The sequence below is a fragment of the Heliangelus exortis genome, chromosome 23 (genome assembly GCF_036169615.1).
Source record: "Heliangelus exortis chromosome 23, bHelExo1.hap1, whole genome shotgun sequence".
Lineage (NCBI taxonomy): Eukaryota > Metazoa > Chordata > Aves > Apodiformes > Trochilidae > Heliangelus > Heliangelus exortis.
In genome coordinates, this window is record NC_092444.1 from 4360853 (window position 1) to 4373891 (window position 13039).

Here is a 13039-nt window from a genome sequence, read left to right on the forward strand (position 1 = left end):
TTGTGTTTCCTCCTGTTTGCTCAGGAGTTGCTGCAGCAGCTCTCATTTCTTCCCCCTGTGAGGTGCAAACCTCCTCTTTCTCGAGGTCCTGCCTTTTGCCTTCCCAGATAATCTCTCTTCCAGCTCAAAGTGCTGATTTCCCACTGACTCACCAGCAGGGAAGCACAGGAGGAATCAAGAGAGAAAGAACAGGAGCTGGCAAATCACGAGAGGCCTTGTCTTGAGCCTGAATGACCTGCAGAGCTGCTGGAAACCAGCTGGAAGAGGCAGAGCAGGAGGGAGGTGGGAGAAGGAGAAGAAATTCCTGCCTAGGGTGATGTCTCTGCTGCCTCAAGGTGATTTTGCCCAAGAAAAAACCCTCCCAGCCCCACATTCTGGAAATGGGGTTGCCTGGGGGTGACACCCATCTCCAGAAGAGCTGCTGAGCCTTCCCTGAGCTCCAGCTGAATCTTTCCCCGGGAGCAGAGATATAAAATTGTTCTGGAGCAGGAGCTGCCAGCTGCAATTTATCAGGAGCTGGGGAACAGACAGCACATGACTGGAAGTGAGAGCCCCTCTGGAGGGGGAGGCAGAGGTGGAGGGAGCAGGAATCTCTGAGTTCTCCCAGGAAGACAGAGCTGAGAAGTGCTGGGGTTATTAATTATCTGCAGCTTTCATCCCTCCCACATTCTGCGAAGGGAAAAAAAAGAGAAAAAAAAAAAAAAAAGAAAAAAAAAAGTTGTCAGGGCAAAATGAAAATGGGCGTGAGAGAGAGAAAAGAGATGAAAAGACTAAAAGCAGGGTGAAAAGGAGGAGCAGAGGGTTTGCTGGGATCCAGCTTTGCTGGAGAGAGGGTGCCAGGAGCAGGAGAACACAGTGTTTGCTGATAAGGAGCTTTCTTGCCCCCAGGGATCCTCTCAGCTCCCCGGAGGGGCAGCAGCAGCCAAGGGGTGGGGTATTTTCCCTTTGCCAGCAGGATTACATCCGTGCTAGGAATTCTGCTCCCATGGCTCCCCCAGACTGGGTGGGATTTTTTTCCGTCCACTTACAGATCAGGCTAAATCAACAAAATTTTCTCGTGTGGCCCTAACCTGCTGTAAAGGAAGAGCCTGGGAAGGGCTGGAGCACTAAACCCTGACCTTTGCTAATCCGCAGGCAATAACTCCAGGCGAGAAGTGTGCTGCAGGCAATGTCAGACTTTGCTCTCCCTATGGGCAACATTTTTAACCTTAATAGCAGCCGGGCTTTGCTGTCAGCTTGTAGGCAGCAGCTGTGGGTCAGGGAGCTGTGAAGCTGTCAGCTGCCCTGGGAGCCCTGGCTTGCTCACAGGATCATTCCAGCAGTGTCTGGTGGGGTTGCCAAAGGGCTGGGACCTTCAGGAGGGCTGTGATGTGCTGCTGGCCTCCCAGGAGACCTTATTCAAAACACCACCTCCCTCTGCATACTTCTTCATTTCTAAAATGGGAATAATGAGGCTGAGGCCTTGGAGATGTTGCTATAAAAAACAACCACTGTGTAGCAACTGATGTTCTTACAGCAGATGAGGAAGATGCTCTGGGTTCCAACCAAAATACAGGTGCTCAGAGCAAATTCCTGTAGCATCTGTCAGCATCAGGACCCTGAGGAGTGAGACAGAGCCCCTCTTTCTGGATCAAGTTCCCTGGTCTGCAGTGTCCCTCCTCACTCCTAATGCAAATACAAGCTGTCACCAAGCACCAGTTTTATGCAAAAACATGCCTGATGCAGCATACAAAATATCTCCTCGCTAAAAAAAAAAAAAAAAAAAAAAAAAAAAAAAAAAAAAAAATTAAATCCATAGCTGCAAAGAGGAGTAACAGCTGCATACAAATCCATCCTCAGCCCTTCCTGCCCAGTCCCACGGGGCAGCCACCAGCTCTCTGCTCCCTGTTGGGCTCATTGCTGTCCAGATCCCTGCTGATCCGTCTGCCTCGGTGGCTTCTGTACAGCAGGGAAGGGGTGCAGAGGAGTTTCTGTTGTAAACAAGAGGCAGATGGAGGGATCCGATGGTGTCCCAGGGCTGGCTCCAGCAGGACACACGCAGCTCCTGGCTCGGTGCTGGGAATGGAAGGCGTTCTCCCAGCTGGGAGCAGGGATGCAGGATTCCCACTGCAAGGAACACTCCCTGCCCCCAAATCCTGAAACAGGGAAGGAGCCAATCTGTGTCAGAGCAGCAGCTGTGCCTTGCTGATGGGGCTCAGGACACAGCAAAACCCCAGTCTGGTTTTAACCATGCCCTAAGTCTGCCACATCCTATCTGGCACCTCTGTCCTTCCCGGGCAGCTCCTGCTCCATCCAGGCAGGGACTTCCCTGAGAAAGCAAATGACTTGTACAAGGTCTGGATCATCTCTGTGCTGACAGAATGGTTTCCCTGGTGCCAGTTCCTGGCCTTCAGCTTTGCAAACGAGCTGCCTCTCCTTTGTCCTGCTATCTGCCTGGAAAAGCCTGGCTATAAATCTGGGGAAGGGTTGTTCTCCTTTGGAACCTGCAACCGACTTCTCTTGAAGCAGCAAATAAACACCGAGTCTGTCACCCCTGAGTTATGGGGGAGTTTAGAGGCTGCAAGTGTGAAAAGTTAATTGCCTAACACTCCAGCTAATCACCCTGAAGCCAGTGGCAAAACTGCTTTGGTTCCTTTGAGGGGCTCAGCATGCCCTGGAGCTCCTCTGGGAGCTGTGCCAGGGGGTGTCCTGGTGGACCTGGCACTGTCACCTTGTCCCGGGCTGTGTGCCACTGACAGATGCCACCCTCTGCCTGTCTCTGCTCCCCATGGCAAACGCCAACCAGACTGCTGCAGCCACCCAGGTTTGGCAATCCCACCCATTGCCCCGAGATGCTTGGAGGTTTTTGTGCTCCCGTGGGGGAGTGGCGAGGAGAAAAAAAAAAAAAAAAAAAGACACTTGGTGACTTTCTCTCAACTTCCTCAGATAGAAGCAAAGCCATCAGAGGCTGCTGCCAGGGCCCCTGGGCTAGCACGGTGCTGGCCATCCCCATGGATGGAGCACCTTGCCTCAGGGGGATTCCCCCTTCCCAAGCACCATTTTTCAGGTCTCCCCTCCTGGGGCTCTGGATTCAAGGCAGGGCAATATTCTGGCCTGATTTCCTAAGGCGATTTTTTTTTTTTTAATTTTTTTTTTTTCCCCTCCTCTCGGAGGAGCCCAGGGCTGACTTTGGTGGTCGTTTGCTGTTCTGGTTGATGTTAAGCAAAGAGCTAATGGGATCCATGTGACTCTGCTTTGCCCAGAGAAGCAGAGGTGTCAGGGAGCCTGCCTGCTGCCTGTAGCTCCCGGGGAACCCGCGCTTACCGGTACCGGGCCGGTGGTGCCTCCGGTGCTGCCGCTCAGCAACCTCCCCCTGGAGAAGGTGCCGGGAGCTGTCGTGTTCCCTGCTTGCCCCGGGGGGGGGGATTAGCGGCTCCCCCAGGAGCTTCTGCTGCGGTTCAGAGCCAGGAAAGCATCCTTCTGGGTTCTGGTTTTTTGTGTGTGTGTGTTTTGTTTTTGTGGGTTTTAAAAATTTTTTTAAATTTTTTTTTTTTTTTTTTTTTTGGAGCTCCCCTTCCCAAGCGTGTGTGTGCACACACGTGAGGAGCAGGGAGCGCGCATTGCGGCTCTGCTGATGGCAGAGGATGGCGAGGAGGAGGAGGAGGAGGGTGGGGAGCCAAGGGAGGAGGGTGCCCAGAGCAGGGCAAGGAGGGTTTGCTGCTGCCAGGCTCCGGGAGGAAAACGTATTTTAATCCTCTGCCTTTTAATCCTCTTCAAAAAGACCTCGGAGCGATGCTGCGGGGAGGCAGGCGCTGCCCCGTGCAGCTCAAGGCTGGAGGCAATGAGGGGAAATCCTTCCAGTGCCCCCAGGAGCTTCCCCAGGGAGGTTTTCAGGAGTGACGTTACCCGGAGCTGCTCTTGGCACAGCACAGCCCGGACCCAGCAGCTTCCAGTGCCCGCAGCTTCCTTCCACCCAGCACTGAGACCCTGAGGGACAGCCTGGTCCAGTGTCCCTCCGGGAGCTAACTGGGCTGGACTGGGACTGGAACCAGTCAGCCCCGTGTCTCCTGACAGCTCTGGGCACTTTGCCACGGACACTCTTTAACTTTCAGCTTTCCTGGGCCTCTGATTTTGGTACCTTTGCTTTTTCTACCTCTGCTTTTTGTCCCCGGTGCCAGGCACCGTTCCGATGGGTTCATCTCGGTTCTGCCTGATGGGATTCCAGTTCCCTGTAGGAGCACCCCCAGCAGCCTTCTGCAGGGATTTAGCTGAACTCAGGCGACATCAGGTTCCCTCTGAAGTGAGGCAGCTTTGCACGGAGCTCAGCACTAATGCCCGGGGCCTCCCCAAGCAATAAGGGCAAAGCACCAAGGGGGGGGGGAACTGGGGAGTCTGGGGGACTGAGCATCTTTCCCACCAAGCTGCAAACTTCTCTTGACAAAGCAAGAGCATCAGGAGCATTGTTCTGCTTCCCCCTCTCCTCCTCCCTGTCTGGCACCCTTGCCCGGGCAGCCCCAGCACTACTTGGTTACTTGTGAATGTTTATCCTCCTCTCAAGCCAAGTGTGAAACTCTAATTGGTGTTGACACTTGCCAGGCTGGGATATTGAGCTCCCCCAGCCCCAACGCGAACACCTTGGGTGCTGAAAACTCCCCTTGAAGTGGCAAGAGGGAGGGCAAAGTGTGACCCTGGGCTCACCTGCTCAGGCTGCTCTTGGGCAAGAGTCCAGGGCTCCTCTGCCCTTCTCCAAAGCTTGTGGCTCTTCCAGCTGGGCGTTTCCCCACCTTCCTCTCCCCTGGATCTGAGACTCCTTTTGAACATCCTCCATCCAGCCTGCTCCCTCACAGCAACCTGTGTCTTGGGGCTGTGTCCTGGTTTGGACTGAGTGTTTCTCCAACAGCCAGAAAAAAAAACTGAAAAAAAAACCAACTGGGGGATAAGACACCGTGACAGAAGTGACAGAAGGGACAGTGGTGACAGAGTGGATGGGAGAGGGCTGCAGAGGGACTGGGATGCAATGGGCTGATGCCAAAGGGAAGGAAAGAGGCACAGCTGAGGCAAGGGGGCAGAAGAGTTAAGGACCCTGACAAAGGATCAAGTGTGGAAGCAGCCAGCCCCATGGAGCCCTGCACTCAGTCCATGGACTTTCAGAGCCCTTCCAAGAGCAGCCAAGGGCAGCAGTTGGTGTCTGGAGACAACACCCACAGCGTGAGGGTGGCCAAGCTGCTTGGGCTGGACTCATTGTTATCTTCAGAGACATTGTCCCCATCCCATTAATGGAGAGCCCAGTTCCAGGAGGGGACAGGAGGCCTCCAGAGCAGCCCCCAAGGAAAGTGCTTCACTGGGAAAGCTGCTTCTCAGCCACATGTCCCTTGGGACACAGGAGATGTGTTTGAAGCTGTGCCAGGTGTCCTCTGGTCCAGCCAAGTGCAAGGAGCCTGCTCCTGCAGCAGGGAGGAGAAAGGGAGCAGGGCTGGGGGTGGCCAAGGGACCTCTGGGCTCAGACAGGATGCTTGGGGCCATCCTGAATGAAACAGAGGTGATGGCTCTGCCCTGCCTCCTGTCCCTGAAAGGGTTAAGCACTTGCAGATGAAAGGCATCCTGGGGATAGGCGAAGTGTTATAAACAAATAAATAAAATCTCTGTGTGCAGAGAGAGAGAGAGAAAGGGGAGGGGAAGGGAAGGGGGCTCCCAGGGAACGCTGCAGCCTCATAAACTGATGACGCATGGAGAGGGAGCAGGGGAAGGATGCCAGGGGGTCTGGAAAACAGGTTTTCCGGAAATCCACCCTCTTGCTGATTCCTTCTGACGTCGGCAGGAGCTGGAGGTGGAGGTGGAGGGGCCCTGGTTGATGATGGGCTCCCCCCCCACCCCTCCTCCAGCCCCTTGTGTAGTGTGGAGCCTCCCCAGAAAGTCTTGGATTTCCTTAGTAGCCCAAAGCCTGCAGATGGGATTATCCCTCCTGGAGTCAGGCAGCCTGGGTGCAGGAGAGTGCAGGAGAGCAGCTCAGAAGTGAGAAAAAGAACCTTTCCCCTGGGGTGGCCAAAGCCAAGCCCTTTCCCACCCAGCTGTGCCCTCAGTGCTGAGGTGCTAATCCCCAAGTGCCTGATTAAACCTTAAAACAATGAGGATAACGACTCCCACTTCCTTCCCACCATTGTCTCCCTGCCCAGGGATGGGGAAATCTTCACTGAAATGCCTCTATAGGAGGTTTTTTTCTTTTAGGAGGATGCTGCTTTGTTTTTCAGGAGGATCTCCCAGGCCACTGAACATCCCCAAGTCTGGGAAGGAACAAGGATCAGCAGGGAGGATGTCAGGCCACAGGTCCAGCATCACTGATCCTGGCTGGGACACAGCTATCTGGGTGACAAAACCATGATCTGGGTGCTCTGGTGCATGTGCAGGACTCTTGTGCAGGCAAACCTGCTGTGTCCATCTCTCCTACTCCAAAATTAACAAAGGAAAATGTCTGGTAGGCAGAAATTGCTCCCTGTCAGGGAGGGATGGGGGAAGAAGAGAGGTCAGGGAATTGTCATGGCATGTTCTAACCCTTGTCGTGTCAATTTGGTGTGGCTGTGGTGGTTTTTTTTTTTTTTCTTTAGGTAGATCAGAGCTCTGGTTCAGCTGGTCCAGGATCCAGCAGCCAAGAATGGGCAGGATCAGGCTGCAAAAACAAACCAAAAAAAAACCAAAACCAACCCTGACATGTGAAGTGCTGCCAGCAGCTACCTGTGAGGAGAGGTTTGTTTCTTCCTGAGCCTTGTGAATCACCTCTTGCCTCTTCAGCTGTTCAGGCCCGAGACAGGGACTCTGGAGGAAGGGCTGAGAGATGGGAGCCAAGTCCTGAAGCTTTTCTGTGTTACCAAGCACCAGCTGAGCCTTGGCAACTGCCTGCCCAGCAGCTCTGCCCCTGCGGCAAACCCTGAGCAACAAACCCAGCCCGGGCTGCCAGCTGAGCTGAGCTGAGCTGCAGTAACTGCATCTGCAGCCCTAGGAGAGCATCCTCACCTTCCCTCGGCTCAGCCCAGCAGGGGATTTCTCTCTCCCGGTGGTAATTTCAGCGTGGATCCCAGCCCTCTCCTCTCTGCCAGGCGTTAAGCAGCAGGAAAAGCAGAATTAAGATGTTGATGGCACGTGTGAAGGCTTTTTTTCCTCTGCCAGCATCCCAAAGCATTCCGGGGATTGCAGGGAGCAGGGGGTGGGCAGCGGGTGCTGAGCCCAGGAATGGAGCAGCCTTGGGAGGCTCCTTGGAACTGGTGAGGCAGGGACAGGGCTCCCAGTGCCCGGGGTGGGCTTGGTGCTGCAGATTCCTTGGGAAAAGCCTGGGATTCCGTCCCTGAAAAGCTGGGATTGGCTTCTTGGGGGAGAACTGGTTTTGCAGTTGAGTCCCTGGGGATCTTGGTTTGGATCCCCAGCTCCACTGCTGACTCACTGCGTGCCCTGGGGCAGCTGAGCACCTCAGACGTCAGTAAAATGGGAAGAATCATCCCTTCTGTGTCTGCATTGGCCGAGTTCTTTGGGAATTTTCCTTCTTCTTGGGTACTCAACGCTCTGGAAAAAAAAAAAAGAAAAAAAAAAGGAAAAGAAAAGAAAAGAAAAGAAAGGAAAAGAAAGGAAAAGGAAAGGAAAGGAAAGGAAAGGAAAGGAAAGGAAAGGAAAGGAAAGAAATGAAAAGGAGAAAAGAAGAGAAGAGAAAAGAAAAGAGAAAAGAGAAGAAAAGAAAAGAAAAGAAAAAGAAAAAAATGAGAAAAAAAAAAGAAAAAAGAAAAAAAAAAAAAGGGATGTGTGTATCTAGTTTTGGATGGGCACATGCAATCCAAATAAATGCTGGGACAAATTCCCCTAAAATCTTCCTCTGTGGCCCTGAAGTTCCCAGCCCAAGAGGCTTCAAACTCTGAAAGCAGAACACCACTGATGGGGGTGGGGGGTTATTCATCGTTATTTAATGAGGACATTAAACTCCAGTGTTCAGCCCTGGCCTGTGCATTGGATGAGTCTTTGGGGAGTAATTGTGCTGAGAAATGCTTGCTCCTAGGGACAGACATTTGATATATTAACTTTGGCAATACTTGCAAACCGTGTCATGCCAATAAGGCTGCTGAGATTGAAAAAGAGCTGAACTGGAAAGGTGGGTGAGAGCAGGAAGTCCTGGAGACAATTGACAGAGACAGGGCAGGGGAAGGTCCTGGTGATCCCTCACTCCATCCAGATGACACCACTTGAGGACTTAAGGAAAACTGACAGCCAATGAAAAAAAAAAAAAAAAAAAAAAAAAAGGCTTCCCTGTCTCCCAGTTCCATGAGAAGTCCTCAACACGACCACAAATGAGCTGCAAAAGGCCTCTTGGTTAGGAGGCTGGGAGCAGCATCCTGGAGCTCTGCCTTGCTGCCCCATCTGCAGGTGATGCAGGCTCTGGGGGACATCCCACAGCTCCAGGGTCCTGGGACAGGACTGCAGGAATATTGGGAATGCTCCTTGTTATTGCTCCTGGCTGTGGTTGGAAGCTTAGAGTGTTTTTTCAGCTGCAGAGTTTGGGCTTTGCTTCTTTCTCTCTTCTCTCTTCTCTTTCTTTCTTTTCTTCCTTTTCTTTCTTTTTCCTTTCTTTTCCTTCTTTTTTTCCTTCCTTTTCTTCTCCTTCTTTCTTTCTTTCTTTCTTTCTTTCTTTCTTTCTTTCTTTCTTTCTTTCTTTCTTTCTTTCTTTCTTTCTTTCTTTCTTTCTTTCTTTCTTTCTTTCTTTCTTTCTTTCTTTCTTTCTTTCTTTCTTTCTTTCTTTCTTTCTTTCTTTCTTCCTTCCTTCCTTCCTTCTTCCTTCCTTCCTTCCTTCCTTCCTTCCTTCCTTCCTTCCTTCCTTCCTTCCTTCCTTCCTTCCTTCCTTCCTTCCTTCCTTCCTTCCTTCCTTCCTTCCTTCCTTCCTTCCTCCTTCCTTCCTTCCTTCCTTCCTTCCTTCCTTCCTTCCTTCCTTCCTTCCTTCCTTCCTTCCTTCCTTCCTTCCTTCCTTCCTTCCACTTCCTTCCTTCCTTCCTTCCTTCCTTCTTCCTTCCTTCTTTTCTTTTCTTCTCTTCTTCTCTTCTCTTCTCTTCTCTTCTCTTCTCTTCTCTTCTCTTCTCTTCTTCTCTCTTCTTTCTCTCTTCTTTCTCTTCTCTTCTCTTCTCTTCTCTTCTCTTCTCTTCTTTCTCTTCTCTTCTCTTCTCTTCTCTTCTCTTCTCTTCTCTTCTCTTCTCTTCTCTTCTCTTCTCTCTTCTCTTCTCTTCTTCACTTCTCTTTTCTTCTCTTCCTTCTATTCTCTCTTTTCTTTCTTTCCTTTTCCTTACTTTCTTTTCTTTCTCTCTCCCTAGCCAGATTCCTACCAAGTCCTGTTATTCTCTGTGCAAAACAGACTGCCCAAGGCACCCCCCCACCAGCAGGCAGAGGCAGCATGAGCCAGAGGCTGGGATGAGGCTGGGATGAGGCTGGGATGAGGCTGGGATGAGGCTGGGATGAGGAGGCACCTCCGGGCTTCCCTCTTCTCCGGAGATGAACTCCCTGACACGGAAAGGGGGGAGGTGGCCCCAGAGCCACCATCTCCCTGCCTCTCCCTTCTTCCCCCTGCCCACTTCCCCATCCACCCCCTGCAGCTCAGCCCTGGGGAGCCAGGAAGGGATCAAGGGCTCTGCTCAGAGGAGTGCACTGAGCTTGTTGGCTCTGAAGCATCAAGGAGGAACAACCCAGAGGCACTTGGGATTAACCATTGCATTCCTGGGGGATTTCTGCTGAGGCCTCAGCCTGGGTGGCCACAGCCTGGGGCTGCAGCAGGGAAGAGGCAGAGGGCCTGGGCCCCATCCTCACCTATAAAATTCACCTCTGCTCATGCTGCCTTCCATTAAAACTTGGAGAAAATGCCACAATGCATCATTTTTTATTTCTAATACACTGCCTTAGCTGAGTCCTCCACACTCCCTTGCAGAGCCCTGGTTCAGCCCTTGCCACGACAGCAGCAAGAGCTGCATCTACTTTGGGAGATCCTCATGCCCAGAACTGATCCCAAACCATCCCTGTGAATGCCCAGGGTGCTGGCAGGATGGGTGGAAACCTGCCTGGAGGGGCTGTGTGGATCTCTGGGGTGGCTGCAGCACCTCACAGCCTGCCTTGGGGCTGCAGACACAGCTCTGGACCCTGCAGACACCTCCACTTCCCTCCCAGTAAACCTTTGAGGACCTTTTCTCATGGCGTGCCAACCCCAATAAATGAGCAACACCCACTGCTGTGCTTGGGGTGGAGCAGCCAACCCTTGGGTGGATGGCTTAGAGACAAGCTCAGCCCCATTACAACATCCTCCTCCTCTTGCCTGATGAGCCACATGCGTTTTCAAGCAGTCTTGGGCTTCAGATTGGGGCCAGAGAAATGAGGCTGAATGGAAGAACTGAAGAACTCAAAGTGCAAGGAAAAATCTGAGAACCTTGTTGCATGGAGTAAATGTCTCTGCAGCCAGATTCCCCTCCTTTTGGTTTGCAAGAACATCCATGGAGGAGCAGGAAGGGAAAAGGAAGGTGATGGAGAAGCCTGGCTGCAGGATCTTTAGGGAATATTTTTTCCCTGAGAGGGCTGTCAGGCATTGGAATGGCCCAGGACAGTGGTGGAGTCACCATCCCTGGGGGTATTTAAAAGGTGTTTGGACCTGATCCTTAAGGACAGGGTTTAGTGGTTGACTGTGGTGCTGGTCAAAAGTTGGACTGGATGAGCTTGGAGGTCTCTTCCAACCTGAACATCCTGGGATTCTGGGATCTCCTGGCTCTCTGTGAGCCATTTATGGCTTCAGGTAGAACTGTGCACGCTCTGGAGGCTGAACCTTGGAGAAATCCGAGGTCTCGCTTTGTTATCCAGGAGTCAGAGGATTTGAAAACACTGATCCTCATAACTCAGGTTACAATTTTGTTGCTCTTTAAGATCCAGCATTCTCAGCCTGGGACAGACAAATCCATTGGAATCCTCTGCTCTGGCCAGGCAGCACAAGGGCATCTTTGTCATGAGAAAAATAGACGGCCACCCTCCTGCCTCTCATCAGCAGTGACAGCAGCCTGCTCCCAGCCTGCTTGTCACCCTGTCACCCTGCCTACATGCCCCTGCCTTGGGTGCCTGGAGCCAGCAGATTTCCCTCCCTTTGCACAGAGTTAGGCAACAGGGAGACAGAGCAGAGAGCTGGGGCATAGAAGGTGCCTAAGGACCTGACACCCCCAAGCAGTCTCTTTCTTCCCCCCTCCCTTGCTGGTGGGTGCAATTCCCTTAACCTGGGTGCCCAGCCCCAGGACCAAGGAAGAGGAGGGGTGGAGAATTCCCATTCCTCCGGGAGGTGAGGACATGGATGCAGGTGTGGAGGGGGCTGGAGGCCACAGCTGCAGCCCAGCGAGGAACTCGGCTCTTTCCACCCTTCAGGGCCTTTGTGCAAGGGGAGGACAACAATTCCCCTTGTGTTGAGTTTCAGGCAGTCTGCTGGGAAGAAAGGAGCTTTGTTCAACAGATACTTGGGAAAAAAAAAAAAAAAAAAAAAAAAAGAAAGAAGAAGAGCAAGCCCAGCATTGGTTTTTCCTCTTTGAAGCAGCATGGGCAGGATGCTCCTAGAGCTGAGCCCCGGGGCTGGAGTTTTGGTGCAAAGGAAGGGTTGGGTTGAGCTGCAGGATGACACTGGTGACATGCAGTGATGCTGGGGACACAAAAATGGTCAGAAGGCTGGAGCATCTCTCCTGGGAAAGGAGGCTGAGGGAGCTGTGGTTGTTCAGCCTCCTGGGAGACCCACAGGAAATCTGGGGAGGGACTTTTGGGAGTGACAGGACAAGGGGTAATGGCTTTAAACTGAAAGAGGGTTGATTTAGACTGGATAAAAGGAAGAGATTTTTTACAATGAGTGTGGAAGAGGTTGCCCAGGGAGGTCAGAGAAGCCCCATCTCTGGAAACATTCAAGGTCGGGTTGGATGGGGCTCTGAGCAATCTGGAATGGTGGAAAGTGTCCAGCCTGTGGCAGGAGGGTTGGACTAGAGGAAAGGCTCCTTCCAACTGGAACCAATCTGTGATTCCATGATTCTTCTGGATCAGCTGTGCCTGATGCCCTGAGCAGGGGCTGGGAAAGCCAACCTGGTTCTGGGGCCATAACCCCATGGCTGGGGTCACACACCAGGGACTGGCAGCATGTCCTAGCCTAGGGCCATGGTTGTGCTGGGGCTGGATGTCACTGGCTGCTTCAGGTTTCCTCCCCATTACTCATCTCACTAATTACTCAGTGACCTGCTCCTGGGAGCTGGAGGCTGCTACAGGGACCTGGGATATCAACAGCTCCTCTGCTTCTGGCAGCTGGGTGGACCCTGAGGAGGTGGCAGCACATAGATAACCTGGCCCTGTCACCCTAACATCCCTGGGAAGGGATCCAGCACAAGTCCTGTGAGGAAGGGCTGAGGGAGCTGGGGGTGTTGAGGCTGGAGAAGAGGAGGCTCAGGGGAGACCTCATCACTCTCTCCAACTCCCTGAAAGGAGGTTGGAGCCAGGGGGGGGTTGGGCTCTTTTCCCAGGCAACTCTCAGCAAGACAAGAGGGAATGGGCTCTCAAGGTTTAGATTGGATATTAGTAAGAAATTATTTCCAGAGAGAGGGATCAGGCATTGGAATGGGCTGCCCCAGGGAGGGGGTGGATTCTCCATCCCTGGAGGTTTTTAAGAAGAGACTGAATGTGGCACTCAGTGCCATGGGCTCAGGGATCAAGGGGTTGGACTTGCTGATCCCAGAGGTCCTTTCCACCCTGGCTGGTTCTGTGATTCTGTGTGATCAAACAAGCAGGGCCTTCCAGGGCCTGGGATGTTTGCAGTAATTATCAGCTTTATTCAAAAAGAGAGCACTTAGCCCTGGATGCCTTTTATTCATGCTAACAGCCAGATAACCATCACCATGTGGGTGGATGGAAATGTGCAGCAGATCCATGCACAGACACCACACATGGGGGGCTGTCCCAGGGGGACACTGGGGCTGTGCTCACATGTGCACACATCTTGGAGGTCACCCAAATCCTGATCAGAGGGGCAGGAACCTGAAAAGGCCCC